The 25,637-nt window shown below is 39.7% G+C and overlaps 1 protein-coding gene across 6 annotated transcripts in view; it reads right to left on the bottom strand.

The window, feature by feature from the left end:
• ZMIZ1 (zinc finger MIZ-type containing 1) overlaps nt 1-25,637 on the bottom strand; it is a 345,681-nt gene that overhangs the window by 285,993 nt on the left and 34,051 nt on the right. For 4 of the 6 annotated variants that reach the window (XM_051617534.1, XM_051617533.1, XM_051617532.1 and 1 more), the window contains exon 1: nt 8,420-8,903. The exons of 1 other annotated variant lie outside the window; for it this stretch is intronic. The gene's annotated coding sequence lies outside the window, so the exon portion shown is untranslated. Of the gene's footprint in view, nt 1-8,419; nt 8,904-25,637 lie in introns of those variants that run through there. One more of the 6 variants, XM_051617531.1, reaches the window with a different exon arrangement.

Below are 25,637 nucleotides of genomic sequence, written 5' to 3'. Positions count from 1 at the left end.
AGAACCTACTATTTCCTACATTTCTAACATGCTCAGGTCCAGATTTGTTGCTGATCTTTAGGCTGCTCCTCCCCAGTGAACGGTTACTAACAAGTGCCATTTTTATATGCATAAAAACCTTCTTCCAAATCCAGAAGTGGCTGTAGAGTCTCAGATGCTCATACCCACTTCAGATATGGCCACACCATTGCTACATCAGCAAAAGCATCAATGCGGAAAAACAGGAGGGACAACCCAAACGGCTGACTCTGCCTGAAGGAGACACAGCTATCTCGCACCTCCTCCAGCCTGCAGATCTGCGGGGATGGCCATCCTGGGGGAGGAGGAGCAGGTAACATAGATGTCTTCACAGGGAACTACTGATCACACTGAGATCATCAGCCCATCACCTAACTCTCGCACTTTAGGACTGCTCTTACGTTAAGTATTAACTCAACCAGATCAGCTGTTGCCGAGTAGCCAGTCAAATATTTACCAGGTTTTTATAAGGTGCTAGATTAACCTCATCCTTTCAGTAGACAAAACAAGTTTCAACATTTCATACTCTATTTTACATACCCAGAAGTTACAATTCTGAAGCTTTGAGACTCGCAATACAAAGTTGTTAGAAAGAAAAATCCAAACAGGAAAACTAAAAGGGACTCAATGCACACTGTAGACAAAATATTGGCACCACATACATTGCTGGCAAGTAGAGCAGCATGCTGTGCTCCCAAGAGGGACAGCAAGTAGAATCCAACTCCTAGAGCTGGTGATTGCATCCTCATCTGAACAGCAGCTTTCCCTTTGTCAAGCTCATCTCTAGGTCATTTTATGGTAAAAAAAAAAATAAATAAAAAATTCCAGTGTGCATTCAAGGATCTCAACAGCTTTTCTCCCTGCCAGTCTCACCAGCTTTTTGAGAGTTTCCCTGTGTAGCAGCATTCTCCGTTTCAGGGATTCAACCGTTCAACTGAAGCATGGGAGATTACTTATACTCTAGAACCAGCAGAGCTGCTTTGTTGCAAAGGGATTTACACTTGAATGGCGGTGGGAAGTGCAGTCTTTTAAGGAAAAGCTTGGGGGGGTCGGCGGGGGGGGAGAAGACAATGTACTTGCCAGCATCGTTTTCTCAAATAATGTAAGGAATTTGCTGTGAGGTGACTTTTATGAACAAACAGCTAATTTGAGTCTGCTTCAAAAAGGAACGTTATACGTAGCCATAAGTGAAGTCAATTTCAAGCCTAAGCGTGGACGTTTACACTAACGTAATTTAGTCCAGAGTAAAGTATTTCATCACCACACAAAGCTTCCCTCTTTATACATGTGTACTCTCTTTGTCATTCACTTCATTTACTTTTTAGGTATTTCCTATTATAGTCCTGCATTGTCGTGCATATCGTAGCACGTCTGATGGCTTCTACAGTTTTTCAAGAGAGACATCAGTGAACACAACAGCACAGATGCACTGCTGAGACCAGAAGAGAATTTAAACAAGGGTAAGCAAAAGTCTGCTTCAGTTAAATAACCAGTGACTCGCTGGCTTTGGCCCTCCACCTAAACACATACAGAAGTATCACCTCCCTGGTGCATTTCTGTTCCTAAATTGCAAACCGGTAGATAGTTACTGATTGATTTCAGACTGTGTTTGCATTTACCAGGCAATATCATATTGCTGCCTTTCAAACCGTGTCACTCTCTCGTAAATCCACACAGTGTTTTTATCTGCTTGCTTGCTGTGTATGCATAAAGCCTGCTATCTCCAAAGAAAAATAATAGCATCTGAAGTACAGAAGTTGGCAAATGCTAGTCTCTGGTATAGAGAAAGATTTGTAAGGAACATTTCATCTTCAGTTTTTAAAACATTATACAGGCTTCTGATTTGATTCCATCCCTGCATTCTGAATTGGCCACATGCTGAAAGCGAGTGCAGCCTGCAGAGTGCAGCAAGAAAAGGCTAACAGACTCCAAGGCTGGTGGCAAGCCACAGTCCCCATGAAAACTACAAGTGCCAGCGACCAAATATTTTGCATTTTGCTTACTGCTAATAAAGCTGCTTCACTTCATTAAAAGCAAGTTATCATTTTATCTACTCATTCTGATTAATCTCTGGTTAGAATGAATGAGCACTTGATTTGAGGATTCTATTAATGTGACACTGGTGAATCACCACTTCATACTTCCATCATTTTCCTTCTACTCTCCCTTATCTCTATACCATTTACCTTGGTATGCCCAGTACCTTTCGTGCATACCAGAAATCGTTTTGTAGAGAGAGGTGAGGAAGGAAACTTCCCACAGTCCAAAAACTCATCCAAGGCTCAATTTCCCTGCTGGAATATACAGATGGATATAATCTGCTTCTCGCTGTAATTACAGTCACAAGCTTGGAAAGAAATAGCATGGAAAGAAGAATGAGCCAGGGAAATACACTGGGTTGCTGGTAACAGGGGAAAAATTATTATTTTAATATAATAATATATACAGCCCATTTGTCTTTCCAGAATAAAACAACTTTAAATATGGAGCACGAACAGCAGCCAGTCCCAAAAACCTGGCTTTCTTTGAGAGCAAAGAACTTTTTCCTAAGCCAGATACCATGTGCTGTATATGAATAAAGACAGCTTCTGCTACAGTATATGCCTACAGATTTCACACTTGCACACTACCACCAAAATCTCAATTTCTAACAGCAAAAATCTTTAGTTACCATCTTTTAGCTGCTCATTTTGCTGTCAGTGTTTCCCTTCATATACCAAATTTTCATCTCTATTCAACTGATTTTATGAACATCACAAATACCCAAGGGTGTTTGGGAAGTAAAAAACAAACAAAAAAACCCCAACACACCCACCTTCCCTTTTCTCCCTTGCCAGGTTAAGTATCCATTCTTTTGTAACAATGCCAACAGAGAAACCAAGGATTATTAGGCCTAAATTTGTAATAAATTCATAGTTTTAGTGAGGAGTGGGGGAGAATAACTTCAGGGGAAACAGAAATAAAAGTTCTGGGTCACCTTAACATTTAGGTCTAAATTCCTGTTCCATCAGGGTAAACCACAGGTTAGAATATTACCAAAACAGCTGGAAAGTTTGTATTTACATTGCAGGCAATTCAAGACCTCTCTTTCAAGAGAAGAGCATGTTTAGGTTATGAACCGCTAAGTCTAAGCACAAGCCTGAAATTCACAGTCCAGCCAGACAAGGGGGAAGGCACCAAAGGAAGATCTGGTTTAAATCACACAGCAGGGCAGTAAGTGACCATGAGTCACTGATGCACTTCATCTGGCTTTTAAGGCCATCAGCGCTGGATAAAAAAATGTTTCAGACCACGTGTTACAAAGCACTTCCCAGTATAAATTTACCCAGCCAGTTCAAATCTGCACAGAATTTTCTAGACAGCATTTCTTTTTAACACAAGGCTTCCTTCAGGATCAAATATGTTCTGTCCTGCAGCTGACAAGATGTTAGCATAGCTCTCTACTATAATGCTCGGGCTAATTGAACAGGAGCCTTCCCATGAGATAAACCCTAAAGGGATGAAGAAGGATGAATGGTCCTGGCATGTAAGTAAGCACCCAGTCCTCCAAACGCCCCAGGCAGCACCACATTTTCTAGTCCTTAACCATGTGAATACCAGATACAGCAGAAAAGAGACCAAAATACCTGGGAAACATAGGTTTGAAACATCAATTAATTATTTTGCTTCATACTTTTATATACTTATTTTAGGGAAGAAAAATTCTGCTGGTTTCTTTTGTTATTTTTTTCAATGGGCAAATTTTTAAAATACATAAGGAATTCACAAACATCTTTGCATAGCTGAAGATGTAGGTCTTCCAGCTTTCTTTGAGGGACTAGCAGATAATATAATCAAAAGCAAAATACTTCTGTTGCACTTTGTTCCTCTCAGCCACTAATTATGGTTTAGCACCACAGGCTCTTTCCAAAAACTCCTTCCTGTAGACTGTCATTTTGCACCCTGCCTGCTCCCCAGCAGCCACTGCAAGTCAATCAAGCCAGAGCTCCTCCTAGCATGAGGAGCCTAAGAAGCCATCTCAACGTACAGGGAATTGCTTACACTCCAAAGGCGGGCAGACATCTAGCCTCCAGAATAACGCAGCAGTGATGGATGCAAAGAACAGTTCATCGGGGTGTTAGAGTGCAGAGAGGGGAGACTCCAGCACAAGGGAACACACCACTCCATGTAGGACTTATCCCTAAATAAGCAAATTAGGTTTTATATTGAGAAACAGATCTGTATACCTCAAACATGGGAACCACAAGGAGTACCAAAGACTCCACTGCATTAAAAACAACTGATGCTGGCAGGCCACAGCTGAAACTGGAGGAAAGACAAGAGAAACACTAAAGAACTTTTAACCAGAAACAAAAAATGGCCATTGCCACAGCTAAGCTGCATGGGGAAGACAATTCCTTCAAGCCCTCCATAGAGATTCAGATGCCCTGACTCAACCCCTTGCAGTCTTTTCACCACCTCTCCCCACAGCCTTATTCACTTACTTCATGGCTTTGGTGAAGTTAGCTCTCAAAAAAGAGCTGACCCAGACAACCGAAAGGATAAGAAAATTCAAAATCACAGCTCCTACTAATATTTTAAACTAGCTTCTTGTGTCTTGATATGCCAGATTTTTACTCTGCTTCCTAATATTTCTTAGACCTTGTATGTTAAAAGAGTGACTTAAGAGCAAGTGAATTTCAACTTTGACCTCTCCACTTCCCCTGTGTTGAAAACCAAAAAACCCATCTTTTCTGGAGGTACAAAATAAGCATCTGGCTTACTACTTTTTTTTTTTTTTTTACATACCAGAGAGTAAACGGATTCTAAACATATGATCTGAAAAGGCACTGCTGGGATGGAAATTGTTTTTCTTCTCCAAGAATATATTTGAGATTTAAATCTTCTCCATATCAGAATTAAAAAAAAATTAAAGCCTGTAACCTTCATTAAATGAAAATCAGAAAAATATGAAAGGTTTCATTAAAAAAACAAGAGCAGAGACTCACAGTTAACAAAATGAATTAAGTACTTAAAGGCCTTAAGCAGTGGTAAAGTCCTGATTTAAACTGGTAGACAGTTAAGGTTTTGCAAATTGAGGACTCTGGAAGAACCTGCCATCCTCTCATAAGGTTCAAGATAGCTTTGACAGACACTTCATTTTACTGAATAGTCACTGAATGAAAAATCCTAACCCCAAGCTTATCCCAAAGGATTTTTGGGGAAAAAAAATAAAATCTGAGACTTGAAACAAACACCTTGTTGAAACACTCCACAAAGGTTCAAGAGCTATGAACTGGATTTATATACAAAAAAAAAGAAACAAACAAAAAGGGTAAGCCTCCCCTGACAAGTAAGTTATTACATGTGTGCTGCTCAACATACACAGTGTCTCCCACCTAAAAGGTTAGCTAGCAGCAGTATCACCTTTCCTTTGGAGGTGGTTCGGGTTGATACAAGTGAGAAAGGAAAGAAGGGGGAATTAATGAGAGAAAAAAAAAGTTTTTAAAAAATCAGTACAAAATCATCATTCTAGATGCAATGTTAAGAAACACAACTTCTGAAACAATCTGAATGGAGGAATGGTTTTTTGAATTAATAAAATGTTGAAAATTATCTTTGCCCAAATTTCGTTAGAGGAAATGGGGGAGGAAAGCACAAAAGGCAGTACACAAAACACAGCAAACTGTGGGCCACTAGCCAGCCTGTTCATTTGCTGTCTTCTCCCTGCCCTGCCTCTTGCCTCATTTCTATCCCCCTTCAACATTTCAAGTCAAGGACGGGCTATATGCTTCCCCATTCTCCACCTTTCCTAAAACTGCTCTAGGTCCAGCATATGGGCAAGAACTTCCTTTTGCTTTGGTACTCAAATTTCACTATCACATCCAGCCTCTCTTCCCAGAGTTTTTCACTCCAAGGAATAGAGCTGGCATGACTGCATTTGATAATTCTGATTCTGTTGCTTAAATACATACATTTGCAGACTGTTAAAGCATGTTTTACAAAGGCATCATGAAGAAGTTTAGCAATGTACGTTTCTTGGTTGGGAAGTTGCTAGAGCAGCTGGAAAAGAACCCTGTTCAACATATGGACAGTTTCCCTCTCCTTGAGAGGACAGAAAGGAGTGTACAGAGACAAGGTGTTTGTGCTGGAACAGTTCCCAAACCACGGCTTCAGAGGGACTCCATCTGACATGTTGCAACACAGGAACCACATGCAGAGAAAGGAGGAGGGGAGTAGCAGGCAGGGAATCCCCTCCAAGTTTCCAGCGCTGTGCAAGAGGGACAAACAAATGCATCCAGCCAGAGAGAAACGGCAGCAGGCTGCGCACAGCCTCTCAGTTGACCCTATGAATTGAGAAGAGCCACTTGTCTCTGCTGCACATCACTGCGTAAGAGTGATGGGAGGGAGGAAATAATGACACCTGATGTCCATGATCCCGCAAAACAGCTTGCAAAGCTTCTGCTTCCCTCAGCCCCCAACCCAGGGAGCTTGAAGGCATTCACAAACTACAAAAACTCATCTGGAGCTGAGTCTTAATAGCTGCTTTTATCCACACCTGCAGTTTAGCCAAGCTTCCTACATCTCAGTGTGCCCCAAAATTCTGCGTTTCAAAGGAATTCTATGGAGCCTTCACTTGTCTGAGAGAAAATGTGTTCAGAGGCCACAAGGCAGCTTCTGCAGGCTCCTGCTCTCAGCATGCTGTAGCGTCAGTGGCAGAGGCAATGCCTGCCTGCAACAGCACAGGCAGCTGCATTATTTAGTCTGGCACCAAACAGAAAAGCTATCATCCATTTTTATGTTAGATTCAGGGAACCAGCTGGGGACCAGCGATTCCATTTTTGAAGTGCAAGAAGGGGAGTGTAAACAGCCTTTCCACAGTAACAAAGATTAGGAGCCTGGAGTCTGACACTCCTTCTGCATTAAAAGATAGGAGACAAAGCAATAGACAGGTAATTACACAGGAGCCCTGGGGAAATTGCGAATGCCTTGAGAACCCTCTAGCTGGTGTGTATGTTTCTCCTTGTCTCTACTTCAGCTGAAGGTCTCCAAGAAACATTTGCCCATTAGATCATTAGCTTTACTGCAGAAGGTAGCCAGGCAGCTGGTAGCAGCCGTGCAATAAAGACCTAGCTTGCCTCTGCACCATCAAGAATTATATGGAGAATGAAAAGAGAACATCCCAAGGCATATTACCTGTCTGCAGCTTATGCTTGATAAGTTAGTGTACTTAGTCAGTCTGAGGGGTCTGACAAATGAACTCTGACAAATCTCACTGGGGCAATTTAAGACATTATTGCACCACACTGTCCTCCCAAACCCTTCACAAAGGTTAGAACTACAGAGCAAATCTGGCAGAAAAATTTATAGCATGCATTGGACTCTCCAGTTTAGAGCCTAAGCAAGTTAGCATAAACCCCTTCTGAGAGCTGGTTTAAGTTAAAACATCAACTGTGAACTGGAATGGCTGAAGTCTAGACAGAACATACTGCCTCCACTACAAGGAGCATTAATATCTATCACAAAGCTAGAATGGGAAATGACATCTCAAAGCACTTGAGCCAGTTCCTAAAAAAATACAAATCTAAACACTGAGTTTTGGTACTAAAATATATATGTAATTTGTCTAGAAATTGTCTTGAGTCTACTCATGCAGCTCAGGATGTTCTATGAATAACAGCACCAATTTTTGTACTTTGTGTATCATGACACATAAATTGAATGTCTTGAAGTGGAAAGACAGACATGGATTGCATGTGGATCACATCACCAGATAACAACAAAATGTAATTGCTTAGAAGCATTACAAAAAAGGCACTGCATTTGAACTCTCACCCACCACATTTTGCACTTCCACACAAAACTGAGTCTAGAGAGGTGAAGAATTGACATTTGTCTCCAACTCTTCACAAAACACCATTCAGAGCTAGAGCTGGGCTTCCACATGGTTCCTATCTTATCTGTCAGTGGTACAACCAGCCATGAAACCATGAAGAACTGCAGAGAAGACATTCAGGTTTAAAAAACAAACAACTAAACAATTAGTCATACATGTATCATAATAACAAAAAGAAGCACTTTTTGAAGTACAATCCTTCAGCTTGGCTTCTCCAGATCTCAGTCATTGTCTTTTTGTGTAAACTGATATTCAGACAAAGGTTTTGTTAAGCAGTCTCCAATCCAACAGTTACATAATCTTTTTCTCTGCAAGCATTTAAAATATACAATCTTCTATTTTCTCCCAAGTGACTGTATCCTGCACACAGAAGAGGAAGCATGTAAAGCTTCTGTCTTTAATCCATATAAGCCAGAAGACTTGTCTAAGCTCTATGTAGACATGCTTCTTCTAATATCACCCTCCTTTCCAGAAGGAGCTGAGCAGGAAAGACACCTTGAAACGCAGATAACAATTACCTCTTACCTTTCTGAAGAGCCCGCCACCAATTAGCACATTCCTGGAGCTTCTAATTCAGGCAAGAAGAAAGGAGGGGGGATGGGGAGGGGGAAAAAAAAGGTAGGAAGCCGTTTTCTTCCTCAGCACAACAGTAATTGCTACATGTAGGGGGAAGAAAGGAGAAGAGAAGAGAAGAGAAGAGAAGAGAAGAGAAGAGAAGAGAAGAGAAGAGAAGAGAAGAGAAGAGAAGAGAAGAGAAGAGAAGAGAAGAGAAGAGAAGAGAAGAGAAGAGAAGAGAAGAGAAGAGAAGAGAAGAGAAGAGAAGAGAAGAGAAGAGAAGAGAAGAGAAGAGAAGAGAAGAGAAGAGAAGAGAAGAGAAGAGAAGAGAAGAGAAGAGAAGAGAAGAGAAGAGAAGAGAAGAGAAGAGAAGAGAAGAGAAGAGAAGAGAAGACTGAAAAGCAAATATAAAATAAAGAAAAAAATACGAAAAAAGAAAACAAAGAAAAAATAAGGAAAAAAGAAAAAAGAAGAGAAACAACTATTAGCTTTCATGTTTTTTGAAGAGGCTAAAGATTAAAGCAACTCCATGGAAAACCTGCTCTGCCTTTCCTACAGTTCCAAAACATCAACTTCAGCTGTTGTATATTTACTCCTTCTACCATCATCCTGTCTAAATATGGAATACAAAGGTCAAGTCACCTATTACTAAGAAAAAAAAATGGCAGATTCACACCAGAACGGGATAAGGTCCTACACTAGAATGGGATGAAGCCCCATTAAAAAATATTCTTCAGCATTCATTCTATTAGGTAAATATTCTTCACTAAAGCTCACACCCACTTCTGTAAAAATTCAAATGAACCACATTTACTATCAAAATAGTTGGCATAAGGCAAATTCCAACATGCACACTGAACATACAGGTATATACTGACATTTAAGTACTTATGTGCTCTTCCTTGCAAGGACCATACCTAGAATTATGAGCTATATGCAAATAATCATAACTTCTATTTCATTATAAGACAACTATTATTTTTCTTAGGACAATATATTTTCTTTAGACAACCTGTTCAGTTTATACTGAATCTTTCAGTAACAGTAAGAGAAAAAATATTAAGTATCAGAATGAAGGGAAAGAGAACCAAAACACCTTTTTGTGACTAGAGATACCATTTAGAAAACCAGATTCACTCCCATAAACCCATAGTCCCTCACTTCAGACCATATCTCTCTCTCTCTGCCCTGCTCCTAACATGAATTTAGAAAGACTTACAGACACCCAAATTTAATGGACCCCTCCCTACCTCTAGTAACTGCCCCTGATGAAAGGCAGGAAAATCAAGTGGAAAATTATTTTAAAGGGTGCATGCAAGATATTAACATATTTGAGGAAATGGCACTCAAGGTTTTCCATGGGGAATGAGCAAAGGGAAATATGCCCAGTCTGTTCTCCATCAGATTTTGCTGGCTTATTCATACAGAAAACTCTACTCTTTTCTGTCCCATGGAAAAATATGAATGCAAGTTCTTAAAGTAAGGAAAAAATCTCTTTGCTACATTTTCCCACACACCTCATCCTTGAAGATTTATTATCCCATCTCCTCACACAGTATGCAACTACATAAAAACCCTACTCTCCTGAAACGGATTTTCTACAAGGGGCTCCAACAGACAGGAAACACAGCACTTCCATCACAGAATCTCCCTCAAAGCTGACTATGTCTGTCCAATTCTAAGTGGCCACGCTTCCTGCATTTCTCTAGGGGCAAAAGCTCTCTCCTTCTCTCCTTCTGTCAGCAAGACTTAAAGTTCCAAGAATAATTCTGTCCAGATTCCCCTCTAGACAGGCAATGGTTTAAAGAATTCATGAAGTAACAGTGGCAGCATAAACAAACAATGAAAAACTAAATAAAGATCACAGAAGACGACACACAGAGAATGTGCACTGAGGAGAAAAAGAACAAGAACAGTGATTCAAAACCTCTTCTGCCTTGTTACGTTCACCCATAAAGAGCCCTAGCAATAATCTGGCAGTGTGAAAGAATGGATCCTACCACAAAAATATACCTGCTCAAAAACCCACCTTCACAACCTGTTCCCCAAAGGACAACCTTCCCACGCTGTTTAATTCCACTTTCTCAATGTCTTACACCCCTCAGCTCTATTTCTGCTTTCTGCCAGATTTCAGCCCTCTTTGACTAACTGATACAAAGCAGCTTAATCCAACACCTGGAGTACTCAAATTGTTATACTTTTTAAAAAAAGGGAAATGTCACTACAGCTCTTCTCATCAGGATGGGAGAAGTGACCCCCAGTGAATTGCTCTGACGTGTACATCCCGAGGCAATGTGCTAATCAATACTTCAGCAGACTGGGTTGCAAAATACAAGAAAATAGAATTATACCCCCCTTTCAACCACATACTAGGTTTTGAAACCCTAAATCGAATGCATCGTTTGCTCTTCTTCATTATTAAACAAAAATGATGCTTTTGACAGCATTTTTCTCCCTGCTAAGAGAAACCCCCCACATTTGTCATGTGAAGTCTGCTAAGAATTGGTATACTGGTTATATTTCAAATGCTTAACATTTTACACTTTCATTCTCTTCCTGTTAGGAGAAATAATTTAAAGCAGATGTACAACATTTGGAGGAAGCATATTTTCAATCAACCATAAAACCCAGAGGTGGCAAAAAAGAAGGCTAAGTGCAAAATCTGAAGTTTATTAACAATGTTCTCAAGGAAACAGAAATCTGACAAATACCACTTAGGGATGTAGCTTTTTGACTCAACATCACTTGCCCCAAAGAAAGTAAGATTACTCTGTTCCCAAATCCTCAGGCAATAAAAAAATATAAAAGTAATGCATTACCCAAAAGTCAAATTCTAAGTGGAGAAACCACACAAAATGACTTAGGATACCAGAAGACTTGACTAAATTTCTGGCAGGACCAGAGAGAATTTGTATTAAAAAAATGTCAAAATATTTTGGGTATACAGTCACTAAAGGAAAGAAGCAAACAGCAAACTGGGAAACACTGTATCAAAACCCAACAAATTGTTGACATCAACATTAGATAACTGAGGAGGCATATGTTAAGACAAACAACCTCAGATGGTGCGTGAGTCAACTTCTGCAGTGGATTTAGCCAAATTGCTTTCCTATATCAAGCTTAATAAAAATTACCCTTGATTCCACCAGCTACAGCTAGCTTTTCATTCTATCTCAAGCTTGGCACGCTGATTCTGGGCAGTACCTGAGCTGATAATTCAGACCTTGACCAGGGATTCTGAAATGTGATCTTGACTAAAAATTAATCCTTTTTTCTGAAGGATGAGTGCCAGATTTATTCCTCCAGCTGCATAATGAAAATAACAGACTTTTTTCCAGATGTTACCAAAATGTAACCCACTTCTCACAGTTAAATGCAAAGATTCTGCATGACACTTGCCAGGATCTGGTTTGTAATTTAATTGATCCAGAGACTTTAAGTTCAGAAAATAAGGAGTTTTGGGAATTTAACTCTCCTTGCTTCCAGTCCATATTGCACTGGCAAAGAGCCTGCTCACTTGCTCTGACCCCTACCAGGAACCTCCATCAGCCCTTTGGGGAAAGGAACTCTTAGCTAAAGGGAACCTCCATTACACACACCCAACCTGTAAGATCTCCTAAGCTCTATGATGTTTATTATTTCCATTACATCAAGAACTAGAGAAAGGAATTGATCAGAGCTCTGCTGTATGTAACAGTCTCCCCTCCCCAAACCATGTTCACAACATAATGCAAAGAAGGGTTTTAAAAGAGGAGGTAGGGTGCATCATCACCACCTCACAGAATTTACAGAGGAAAAAAAAAAAAAAAGTGTTTTCAGGGTTCTTCACATCTACATGTAACAGCTACTTTTCTTCAGATGTATTACATGCACACTCAGCATGCAGTAGTAGAATTAGGTCAAGTTTGTATCTTAAAAAAATATTTTAATTTTTTTTCTGTTTATTTTTCAACCTCTTGATCTAGGAGATGTAATGACTATTCCATCAATATCTACTGAGGGAAAATGTAATCTCAATTTCTCATGGTAAAAAACAAACAAGCAAGTTACGAAAAATACCTACTCCTAACCATCATAATGAAACAGAAAAGACCACCTTTTTCCAGATATGTTCTTATGCAACTTCTAGTTAAAGTGCTTCTTCGAACAGTACCAGTCTCTCTCCCATACCTTACTAAAATGTATTAGTCTGTAGTCTCTCTGTCTCTAATAGCAGTGGCATCTCACGGATATTTTGGGCAGCCTCCCTTAATGCTCAGAGCAGGTCTCTGAACCTCATGTTTTGAAGCCAGGAAACCTCACCTCCTGCTGCAGCAAGTTCCTTCTCCAGTCTGTTTCCTAATTTCTACAGCTTGGACAGAGTCAGTATGACCTGAAGCATTTATCACAGTGCTTACCTACAGTGACAAAACAACAAACTATAAAGTAACAATTTCTCATTCAGTTTACTATGGATTAAAAGCATTATGTCCTATATGCACGCACATATCTGCATGTGCAAGTGTATATGTGTTTGCATACAGAGATCAGGGTAAGCACTTCAACACCTGTACTGGAGATATTTGTGAAGAAACAAACATCTTCCAACATAAATACTATTTTCCTAGAACTGTATCTGCACAAAGAAAAGACAGGAAGCTCTTCTCAAGTATCTATTATACACAGCCAAGAAAAAGTTATCAGAAACTTGTTGCAGAAGGGCAAGACAAAGAATAAAAACATGGTGAGAGTGAACCAAAACACCTATGTCCTAAATCAATTTTCCTTTGATTTGCCCAGGTCTTAGTGAACTCATGGAATGTACCCATCCATTGATATCTAAATATAACTCTGAACTTTACTTACATGAGACATATTTCTGAAACAAGAAGCATAACTTTTATTAATTTGAACTACCTTTATTCGAATGCCAGACATATTACATTATACTTTTTTTTTGCCTTTTTTTTTAAAGGTCTTCACACAATTATTTTTTGCAGCTTACGTGTTACACCTTTATGTATTTCCTCATCTGCCTTCTCTGGATCCTGGAAAAAAGCTTTTCCCAAAAACTTAATTTGTTCATGTGAAATTCTAAGTTTACAGAAGGGGTATTCACATGCATGCCTTTACATAACATGCTTAATAAAACATATCAACCTATGCATGACATTTACTTACCAGGCTAAATGCAACAACCACCAATCATGAAAAAAACCCCTCATTTATCTTAGCCACCAGAAAAGGTACAATAACTAGCATAAGATTTTATACACCACAGTTCATATGCAAAGCCTTGTGGACCAAACCCAAGCACACTGGAAGATGCACATCACTAAAAATTTGGTCCCTGTCCAAGTAACACAGGGGTGGTAATTTTTCAAAACATGTATTTCCCTCTTTTAAGCTAGATCTAGAAGGAAGCAATTATTTCTCTAAAAGCCATACTCCTCAGTCTTTCTCAAGGTGATGGGATGCTAGTAAACCAGCTAAAACAGCAGCGCAGTTGTGAGACTTGGGACCTAGAATACAAGGGACAAGAAAGTTAGGCACATGGCCATATCCTGGAGAGCAGCATCCTCCCACAGGCTCCCTGCCAGGGTGGCAGCGTGAGCTCCTGCATGCCACTGTCAGTGGACCACCTACTGACATGATTACAGATACCTTCTCCACCCAGCTTGGTCACCACTCTGCAGGGCAAGAGCAGGCACCTGACTCTCTACACAATAGCCTGAAGGTTAGGGCGGGTAGGGAGGAGACACAAGGAAACATTTGTTTCACAAGCTCTACCTCCATCTTACAAGCCTACTTTCACATTTTTTTCTTTCTTATTCTTAATTGAAAAGGATACACTTCAGGTCAGAAATCTATTTTTTGCAGCTTGTATCATTTAGCCTATTAAACCCAAGCCTCTAATATGGGTGTTATTTCTTAAAACATACAGTAAAAGCATTAAATTATTGATAGTCATTAAACAGGAAAAAAATTTAAACAGCTCTCAGCTTTCATCAATCATTAATGCAGTTTCCACTTGTGCATCTCACTGGGTTGCTATCATATAGCACAGAGCAAAGCGTACAAATCCTGAAGGCATGAATTAATTTTCTCTTGACGCAGAGTAAAAATATTCTTGGCAGCAGGAGAGAGGCTAAAACATGAAGCAGAATGGTTGAAAGGAGGCTTCTGTCTTTTGCACTGAGCAGGTAGCAATAGGAGGGAGTGGCAATTTTAGAAACTATCCACTTCCTCTCAGCTCCAGTAAGGCCAGTAACAACATAATCAATCACCTCCAACACCCAGCACCTAAAGCAGTTAGGCCACCCTGATAGCGTTTACAGATTTGATCTCCATTTGAAATACATGTTAATTCAATGGCATATGGGCAGGGGGAAGGAGCATTGAGGTCTGTAGTAAAGCATCCAGCAAGTTCAGCAAGATGACAATTTCAGCCCAATCCGCTCGCCTGCTTGTAAGCCAGTAAAACAGATAATGTGCAGAAAAACCCAACTGTCATCAAACTGACAGCCTCAGCTCAGAAAAATGGCAGTGTCAGTCTCTTGAAGCTATGGTGAACCTTTACTGGGGCAAGTTGTGACTAGATTTAATGTTTTTATCAGCTCTGACTTATTCTTATCAATATGGGAAATCTGGAGACAGATGCCAATTGGCAGCACTTTGCCTGGCTGTGATATGCCAGCTACCCGTGAAGTAAAGTCCCACTTTTTGACTATTTTATGGACATCTTACAGAGCTGCTCTCTCAACTTTAATCCCCTGCAATTTTATTGAAGTTCACTGATTTAAAATGCAGCAAAGAGGGAACATACTTTTCAGTGAAAAGCCAGGTACAATTGCAGCATGCAACAACTTAGCTGACCTCTGTCTAAAGCAGCTACTGTAGGTGAGCCACAGCCATAAACACAGCAACATGAAGCACACAGAAACACCAGCTCTGGCTAGATACTCAGCCAGTGAAACTTTAGCCCTGCAGCAGCCCTGCTACTGGAACCCAAATTAATTTGTTTTAAACTACCTTGTCTCTGTTTAAATAAGTTATAATAACAGCTCTGGAGCACATTGCAGACATATCCACAGCTAACCATGATACCCAGGACTGCTCAAGAGATGCATACCCACACTCAGAGCCCACTTAAAAAGTACTAGCAAGAAAACTACTCAACCAGTATTCCACTTCCCATGATGCCATACATTCCTTAAAAGAACGTTTCTGTTCATGTAGAAAAAAAAAAGTTAAAGATTAAAAAAACACTACAGGAAAAAAGTACAGGAAGAATATTTGTCTGCTCCCAATAACTAAGTCCTATGGAGGACTTTTTTTTCCTGAAAATGATTCAAGAATGCACTGAGCCTAACAACTAGATAATGGCAAATGTTGATACCAAAGTGGCCAGGAAAAGCTGCTGCCACTGGGAAACATTTTCTAGTCTGATTGTTTACAGACAATTTTGATTAAAAAAATGCAAAGATTTACAGCCATCATTACTGCAAAGCTACACCATGTAAAAAAAAAAAAACAACCCCCAAACAAAACACACCTAAAATCCCCCACACCAAACACAAAACCCAAACAACTAAATAACTCATTTCAGAACATGCTTATGTTTCATTATACGAAGTCCTAAGGAAGGTGAAACAGTATTTAAAGCAATCATCATAGAACCAGAGAATGGATTTTGGAAGTTCCAAACCCCTTGCATGGACAGGGACACCTCCCACTAGACCAGGTTGCTCAAAGTCTCATGCAATCTGGCCTTAAATACTTCCAGGGATGGGGTACCCACAACTTCCCTGGGCAACCTGTGCCAGTGTCTCACCACCCAGAGTGAAGAATTTCTTCCTAACATCTAATCTAAATCTACCCTCTTTTTGTTTGCAACTACTACTCCTTGTCCTATTGCTACACGCCCTTGTAAGAAGTTTGTTCCCAGCTTTCCTGCAAGCCCCTCCAGTTACTGGAAGGCTGCTATAAGGTCTTCCAGGAGTCTTCTCCTCTCCAGACTGAACAGCCCCAACTCTCTCAGCCTGTATTCATAGAAGACGTGCTCCAGCCCTCTGACCATCTTCATGGCCCTCCTCTGGACTCACTCCTAGAGCTCCACATACTCCTTATGTTATGGACACCAGAACTGGACACAGTACTCCAGGTGGAGTCTCACAAGAGAGGAGTAGAGGGGAAGAATAATTTCCCTTGATGTGCTAGCCACGCTTCTTCTGATGCAGCCCAGGATACAGTTGGCTTTCTGAGCTACAAGTGTATGTGGTGGGCTGATGTTGAGCTTCTCATCAACCAACACACCCCAGTCCTTTTCCTCAGGGTTGTCCACAGCCCACTCTGGCCCCAGGTTGTATTTGTGTTTGGGATTGCCCTGACCCAGGTGCAAGACCTTGCACTTGGCCTTATTGAACTTCATGAGGTGGGCATGGGCCCATTTCTCAAGCTTGTCAAGGTCCCTCAGGATGGCATCCCTTCCCTCCAACGTGTTGACCACACCACACAGCTTGGTGTCATCAGCAAACTTGCTGAGGGTACACTCTAATTCACAGTCCATGTTGCCAAAAAAGATTATAAACAGCACTAGTCTGAGTACTGACACTTGAGGAATGTTGCTTGTCACTGGTGTCCATTTGGACATCGAGTAATTAACACAATAACTATTACATCACTGAATTGGCTTGATACATCAACAAAGTAATTGACAATCCATTTCAGTATAATATTCATCCTTATCTATATACGAAAATTTAAGAGTAATAGCTCATATTATTAATGTAACATATAACCACTACCAACTTTTTCACTGATCCAGGAACCAGCCTCAGTCCCAGAAAGAAGATGCTCACCTGTCTGTCAGGCCAAAAGCACTGTACCACTGTGCTAACTGTAAAAATAAGGGGAATGGAAATCAGAGCACTGCTATGAGGCACCTGGATCAACTCCATGGCTGCCTGTGTGAAGCCGCTGAGTGGCCTATGCCAGGCCTGACATGCCCTCCCCACTGCCATTGCCTTTAAGGTGAGACAAGGAAGAGGGTCTGCTTTGGTTGAGCTCTATATTACTCGGGATATCCATATGGGAAGTCTGTGGAGTTCTGATACCAGTTTTAAGCACGTCCTTGCAAACTGTGTAACAATTTATTTTTTTTGTTCAAAATTATTATTTGTAACACAACCTTCTTGCCAAACATTTATCTTTTTAAAATGTACTTCATTTGTTTGTTTTCTTTTTAAACCACTCAAGTTTACATCTCTTCCCCACCCACGACCAAGAATACATATTTGAAGAAGCTACAATTGGTACTAAATTTTGCCTGGCCTGTAAAGCACATTAGCTTTCCAATAAATTCTCTGGAACTTTTATTTTGACACCAGAACCTGGAAGTCTAGCTAAAAGATGCAGTGCAAGTGTACAAGTCCTTAGCACTTCCCCTTCCTAACCAAAAGCAAGGCTCGTATAAGAAGACATAAGCAAAAGATGCAAAACCAAACTTTCTTAGACCCCCAAATCTAAGTCTCACAACAACTGCAGCCAAGTCTAGTGAAAAGCAACTTTGAACTAATTTCAAATTTTCATTTGTCTTTGTAAGGGATATGTTACTCAAGAAGAGAGATGTATCCTCTAGTATATTATGGCCTGTTTAACTGAATTATCACAGATCCACACTTGATGCTTAACTATTTGACTTCTGTTTGTTCCAGAGACAGGACCTTTCTCTATTCCATGTCTGGGCATTACATGGCAGTATCTGTGCATACACAACACCTGCCCCCCTTTATTTTTATAAACTGATTCCATTATAGAAGTCTCTTAAAATAACAAAGTCAAACAATTGTTAAATCACCACTAATGCGAGCTTTCAAAGGAGTTTTGATTTCATAAATCATTTTGGTCATTTAGTTTCACACCATCCCAGGGGAACTCAGAATGCCTAACAGAGAAAATTATCAATATGCAAAGATCTTTTGGCAACAGTATTACTACTAGGAGACTTGTGCACTTGCACTATAATTTCAATGCATTGCATATGCTGTAAAAAAGAGCTGTTCAAAAATCAATGGATTATCTTCAGGTTTGCTAAATCAGCAAAAGACAATCAGTTCTGCTTCAGGTGCTCAGTCAACTGCCTCCCCCTGAACCGGCACATGGTGGGTGTGCGGAAGAGAACAGAGCATTAGCGGTCTGTATTAGCTTGCTTCTTTTGCTAGGAAAGTAATTTCTATCATTTTCAGATTGCTAATGATCCCATGGGTTCAGAGCAAGTTCAGAGACCTCAAAAATGGAAGACATTCATCTATTAGTTGAAACTTGTTCACGCACTATGATCAAAGACAGCACTAGAAACATCATTATTGTTTTCTACACTACACACGTTTCCAAGTATTTAATATGTTAGTGCTTCATGTTATTTTGTAATAATAACCTACATTTTAACTACTTATTACGTTTTCTTTGCATCTTAAAAAGTGAATTATCCTGTTCTGTTCATCAGTTCTGATGTTTCTTTCCTTTGTGATAGGCTTGTGCTACCAGTGATCAACAGCTGATCCTCTCAATAGTGGCCTCCTAGAGGAGGAATAAAAAAAAAAAAATCAGTGAACCATAATCTTGGTGTGCATATATATTTGTCTGTATCTCCCACCTCAAGCATATTTGCTTGTCCTGAAGGTCGGGTGGTCACAAATAGTCCTTAATCACTACTTTTCCTCTGAAAATTTATTCAAGATCTAAATTCTTGTTACAAGTAATTCAGTCACAGGAATTAAATCAGAAGCCAAGGCAGAGGGCAAATGGCCTGTCTCCAAAGGACCCTTTATTCAAGGATCATCTCCTGAATTAACACTCTTAATGACAATTTTGCTATTCCTAACACAAAAATGTTGCTGCACTATGTGGATGTCCGATAAAATATGATGCAATTCATGACTTACTGGATATACTATCCACCTCCTCCAAGTTGAGAGGCTTTTACACAGCTCCAATGTCCTGTGTGAACTATTTCCTCCTCTAATAAAAAAAATATAAATACTTTTAAATACAATAGGACTAGGCTGAGTGTGAAGTATTTAATACCTAGGTATCTGAAGTTATAAACAAATCCAAGTATTTTCACAACAACTACAGCTATAGCTAACGTGAAATAAAAAAATAGGATTCCAGTAAGAAGACGTCAGCTGAGCTGCTTCTGTGAACAATAACCAAAACTGTAGCAGTAGAGAGGAAACTCAGGATCAAGAAACAGGTAACCAAAAGAGCAGTCAGACCCCACAGTGTGCAAGAGAAGACCAACTGCCTTTCAGCCAGAGGCTCCAAGTCTGTAAAGAGCACCACGGCAAGAATTGCTTGACTTCTCTGGGCTTTGTACAAGACAATTAGCAGAAACGAGGCTTACATGGCTGATCCTGCATCTCCCATTTGGTTCATCCTTACTTTCACACATCAGCAGTAATCTCTTACAAATATCAGTGGGAGTTTACGCATTCCAAGTAATGCAGACCAAAACAACTGTGTTTCTCCAAAACTTGCATACAAAATCCCCGGCCATTTTTTTTCCTAGGGTAGCACCTGCTGCGTGCTCCCCCAGCCAGCATCCTGACATACCTGTCGTGCACCTCACACTGCTGCAAAGGTCTCGAGAGCAGGTGTGTCTGAGACAGTTGATTGTTTCGTCACCAATATCTCAAAGGCCAGTTTAGAATACAAAATTTTAAAACTGCATTAGCTGTAGGTGCTCTGTTTATGCTATGTGTCAGGAGTTTAATAAGTGGGAGAGAGTTTTTAGATAGAAAGATGTAGGAACATTTTTCAACACTATCTATGTGATTTAGAAGGCCAAATCCCACTGTGCCCAAATCATTTAGATATGCCAAAAAGCTATTTGTGGCCTTCTGTTGTTACTGTTATATGTAACTACAAACTATTACCCTAACATTAATGTACAAATATAAAATGTCAATAGCACTTTAAAAGAAGAAAAAAAAGGTGTAATTTTTACCAGTTGGACAATGAGAGAATTTCTCATCATGCTGTGGCATGTATGCAAAGCCTCTCTTAGCTTGTTCCACGACAATGGATTTGCAAAGCAAGAACTGAGGGGATTTGATTCAGCATCTACTCAAGTGGCCAATTCCTTCAGCAATCAATACTAATCAACAAGCTAAAGCCTTGGAAGAAAAATCAGACAGCATCTGAATCCTTCCTGCTGCAGCAAGCAGAGCTCTGAGGCCTTATGGTCCAAAACAGTCACCTCAGATGCTGCAATTTTGGAAAATCAATTTTACCTGGGATTTTAAACATACCCTAGATGTCTTTCTAAATGCAAAACACAAAGCTCAGCTTTAGTTGAAATTCTGAGAAGAAAAATACATAAATACAAACAACTTGGGTCTAATGTAATCTCTTTGCTACTTCACACTTCAGCTCAGCAGAGAAGACCTTAACATGAGCACAAGAGGTAAGGATTAAAATAAGAGCACTGCATTTTAGAGCAAAACAAAAGCCATCCTCACACACAAAACTACTGCATTAATAACATCGGGCATTTTACTTTTTCTTATTTTTCTCATCTTTCAGGGCGAGTTCAGGGATTTTAAAGAGATGTGAATTACACTGCTCTGACAGTACACATGAGGAAAGCAGATTGTTAAAACTTTAACAAGAACTTAGGAAAAATAATATACTTGGGTTCCTTAGGGGAAAAAAAACCAAAAAAACAAAAGAACTCCCACAAAAAAGATTTAAGTATTTAAATGTCTCTTTTGCTCAAAGCCCACATCTCACGTACTTTACTTCCTTTGGTATCATATTAAAACAGAAACCTTCATCAGATCATCAAGCAGACCAGAGGGCCTTTGGCATCTGTCAAACACTCAGCATTTCAGTTGTTTGAATAATCCTTTAAGTCCTCTCTCATGTGTCTTTAAGAAGCAGAAGCTACACAAATCTGCTTTCCCCTCTGTTACAGTCACTCCAAATCCTGCTGCAATTACTAAGTAATTCTTGGCATAGCTGTACAAGAGTGACCAAACCCACATTCAAGGAGAATAAATTGGCAAGCAAGCTGTACTAACTAGGTGGAGGGGGAGAGCTGGGAACAGAGTGCCACACACTTCAATGATAGGCTAGAAGTGGGACAATGCCATGATCCAGTACAACAGAAAGGTTTGTCTCTGTTTATCAGAGGACAGCTTGTTTAGGTAACAGGAAGAATAATGACTCCAGGCTGCACGAGTAAGCAGATTCAGTACTAAGGGTTGGGATTCCTAGAAAATAACTCAAGGAAACGTGGACTGTTCTGTAGTGGTGAGTCTGGCAATGAAGAACAGTTGGGCAAATCCGAAACAAAAATATCAGCTTTCACAGCAATTCACCTTCAGACCTGGCAAAGTCTGGCACACTGACAAAACCAGGATTTTTTATTTTGAACAAAGATTAAGATCAATTCAGATATATATTTAAGCTACTGTGAAAAATACATGACCAGACATTTAATCTTCTGATCTAATGCTTAACCACTGCTACTCTGCTAGCTCAGTGTTGCGCCCTACTCTTCATACACCAAAACATACCAAAATCATTCCCAGCAGACAGGTCATTTCTTCCACAGTCCTTTTAAGTCTGTAGACTAGTGAAAATAAATGTGTATGTTTTTTAAAAAAAGTTTAATGTATACTTTGTACCAATTAACACTCACTTTCCATATACAATACAAGCCAAACATTTTAGAAACTAAAAAGTTACAGTTTTCGCACTAGGCAATGATGATTAAAACCTGAGTATTTCACAATGGTGAATCACACTGCAAAGTCTCTAGGGATCAGGGTAACTTGAATTGGCATGAAGTAATGTTTCCCAATCTTCTCCTGCTTCTATAATGAGTTATGCTCCAGCCCTGCCAATCATTTCTCAGAAGGCAGATCCACTCTCCAGCTTTCAGCTATATTCACTGCTCCTGAGTGCTGGGAATGCTGTGCTTGCTTCTGCATGTGCAACTGCTGCTGCTGTCTCACAACAGCAGCCCATCTGCACTTTAGACCTTTTGTCCATGTGCTTCCTCAGCACTTTCCTGACCTAGGTCTGTATGGAACTGAGGGAAGGAGAAGCCTTGATACAAGAGAGCCCATTCTCCCATCAGCTTTTATCTTCCCAAATCCTCAAATGAAATAATTTCTAGATCAGCAAAGACGGAAAAAGAACACAAAGCAGTTTCAATTCCTGTTCTCACATTTAAACTGGCTGCCCTCTAGACCCAGATTGCAACCCTTTTCACACCAGAAACTCTGCCGAGCAAGTCTCTGGAAGCCTTCTGATTTCAAATGTTAACACATTCACCAACTGATACAAGTTTAACCTCAAGAGAAAAGAGGAAACAAGCTGCTACACACAGATTAGAGCTGATGAGTAGGTAATGACTGGAACTGTGTCAAATCGCAGTTACAACTTCTCCCTCCCCTGTTTTGGTTGGGTTTTTTTAAGGTACATACGAGTTCACATACTGAAGTTTCCTTTTGAGCTTACTGAGCAAATACCTGAAATTCAACCAAAACTCTGCCAAAAAAGCACTTGTAGGGACTTGTCTGAATGGCACAAGAATCTTCTGGCAAATGTGGGCACAGTATTATTTGGAGGGTTCAAACAAGTACACTTGCAGATAACTAAAAGGAATAGGAAGTTAAACTGTAGACTACTAAGCTCAGACAATTTTTTCTTCCCAAATTTGCCATGACATTACCAACCTGCTGTATGGTGACGTACCAACTTTACAGTAATTAAGACATGAAAAATGTTGTTCCTACATAAGCTAACAGAACCAAAACAAATTTTTGTCATACTTCACTTTGTTGTTTTGGTTTGGTTTTGTTTTATGTCCCACAGGTCCTTAACATCTAGTTCTAGTAGAACATTTGTACTTCTACCTTAAATGGCCTTACTCAGAAGAGTATTAAAACCGTTGACAAGACACCCTACTGGCATCCTCACTGCTATTATCATCAGTGGATTTATATTATCAGATTGCTGTTACTTTTTTTTCTGTTGTAGCTTTGTATTTGGTAATTCCTTAAGGACCCCTAGTACAATATCCAAGGCTCAAAGATTCTTGGCCAGAGATCTCAAACAGTGATGAAAAGCGCAGAAGTGTACTGTTTTAATAAAATATAACAGGTGTCACTGCATTATGAATACAGTGATTCTGAGTGTATGCACATCCCAACATGTTGGCTCTCTTACAACTGGAAAAATAAATATTTTCATTCATTCTAACACCATCAATGTCAGTCTGTAAAATCATTATTTTAAGCAGAGGAGTTACCAGCAATTCAAGTTTTGTTCACGTACACAGAAGCAAGAGAAAGAGGAACTTGCAATGGAAATTACTAGAGGTAATCAACTAGTTACAGAAAGTCAACAGCATTTTTCCTTCATGTCAGCTCCCAGCACCTCAAAAGCTAACAGCTGTTCATTAAACAACCCATCAGCCTTGAGGCTTCATAAGCTACCTCTATTCCTTGTGATCAAATTTTCAGAGGCTGAAGTTTCAGCAATACCCGGGGAAAGCCCAAAATGCCTAAATAAAAACCACACAGAACCTGCATATCCAAGTGAGCTCTGTTGTCCATTTCCTGACAGCTTCTTCCTATCCAACAAATTACAACCAATTAAGTCTTTTGCAAGGAAAGTTTGTTTACAGCAATGCTGAATGAAGAATAAAAAAAAAAGGAGAGCTAAGAGGCATTACTCCAAATGTATTAAAATAATTAGTTCATCCACAAACACCACTGGAAATTGCCTTGGCTTTCTCCAAAGAACTTTAGCTTTCTTATTGTATGTAATTGCAGTAATCAAGAGTTCCTAACCAGGTTCTGCAAACATCAGGCTGGTTAGAAGAGAGATTTAAAGAACTGTATTCTTTCTTAAAACTCCTTGGTCCTTCCTTTCCATTTCATGCTTAAGATAAAAAACTAAATTTTGCAGTTATAATTTTAAAATATCAGTAGATCAGCTGTTTATTTCTAAGATGTTTCTGACCTAAAAGCCTCATGTATGCCAAAGAAAACCCAAGCTCACAACTCTATCAGTGTCTTACTGCAAGAATGCTAAAGCCAAAGAACAGCTTCTACATGGAAGCTAAAATTCATAGCCCCACATCCAGAAAGGTGAGCAAACTAAGCTGTGCTCACCAGCTTGAGGGTAACCGGATTGACAAACCTAAAAAACCCCCCTAATTTCAGAATATATACTGTGGAAAATGTGAGCCTAGTAGTAAATAAGTACTTGGAACCTTTATCACTCCTTCCCATATCTAATTTCTCCTCAAGGTTAATCTAAAGCATTTTCCCTTCAAAGGATAAAGACTATGTTCCTGAGGAAAACTTTACTTAAAAATACAGTTTAACACCTGATGATGTAAACGAGTTCTAGTCTCCTTGCAAGGAAACTCTGTTGACATAGTTGAATACACAGGCACTTAAATTTTCACATCCGATCACAAGAAAAATCTCTGCTGTGCTGAAGTCAATCACATTTTTGGCATTGACCTCACTAGCACCCAGATTGCAGGTCTTGGCTGCATAAGATCAATAGTTTCCAGACCCTCTATGGTTTTTCTTATATCATGAAAGTTGTGTTTGTTTGTTTGTTTCTTATACCAGTGAAAATGTTAGTCTAATGGTCAAATAAGAAAATACTTTTCAAAAAGTGTCATCATGGTTCTATGTGAATTACCATTGATGAAAGCACATCACATTGCAATATTATAAAGGCCTTAATTCACAGTATTCTACAACCTATCAAGTGACTGCATCTTTCTTGGAGACTTCAAGTGAAAGAGAAACACAGAGAAGTACCAGAGACCTAATCATCATGACTTGCAACAGCCACCCTAGAACTCAGTACCAGAAGCAAGGAACACCTTATTGTCCTGCCTACAATGCTTCCTTTCATATTGCAATCATCTGTGCAATGTTAATAGCATAATACATATTAATGACTGTCAGAATCCAGGGTTACATTCTATACTCTCTCAAGCAGGAAAAAAAAATAACCCCTTGGATGTAAATACTGTATTTTGATGCACATAACCCATGACTCGGGTAACCTCCACTGCTTTTCAGATTTTCCTCAAAGCAGATTCTCAGATAACCATAACTGACTAAGGACGAGGAAGAAAAGGCAGAAAACTGTAGCAGGGTATCTT

This window comes from Apus apus, chromosome 4 (assembly GCF_020740795.1).
Source record: "Apus apus isolate bApuApu2 chromosome 4, bApuApu2.pri.cur, whole genome shotgun sequence".
Taxonomy (NCBI): Eukaryota; Metazoa; Chordata; class Aves; order Apodiformes; family Apodidae; genus Apus; species Apus apus.
Note: the sequence above shows the minus strand (reverse complement) of the source record. Positions and strands in the feature narration are given on the sequence as shown.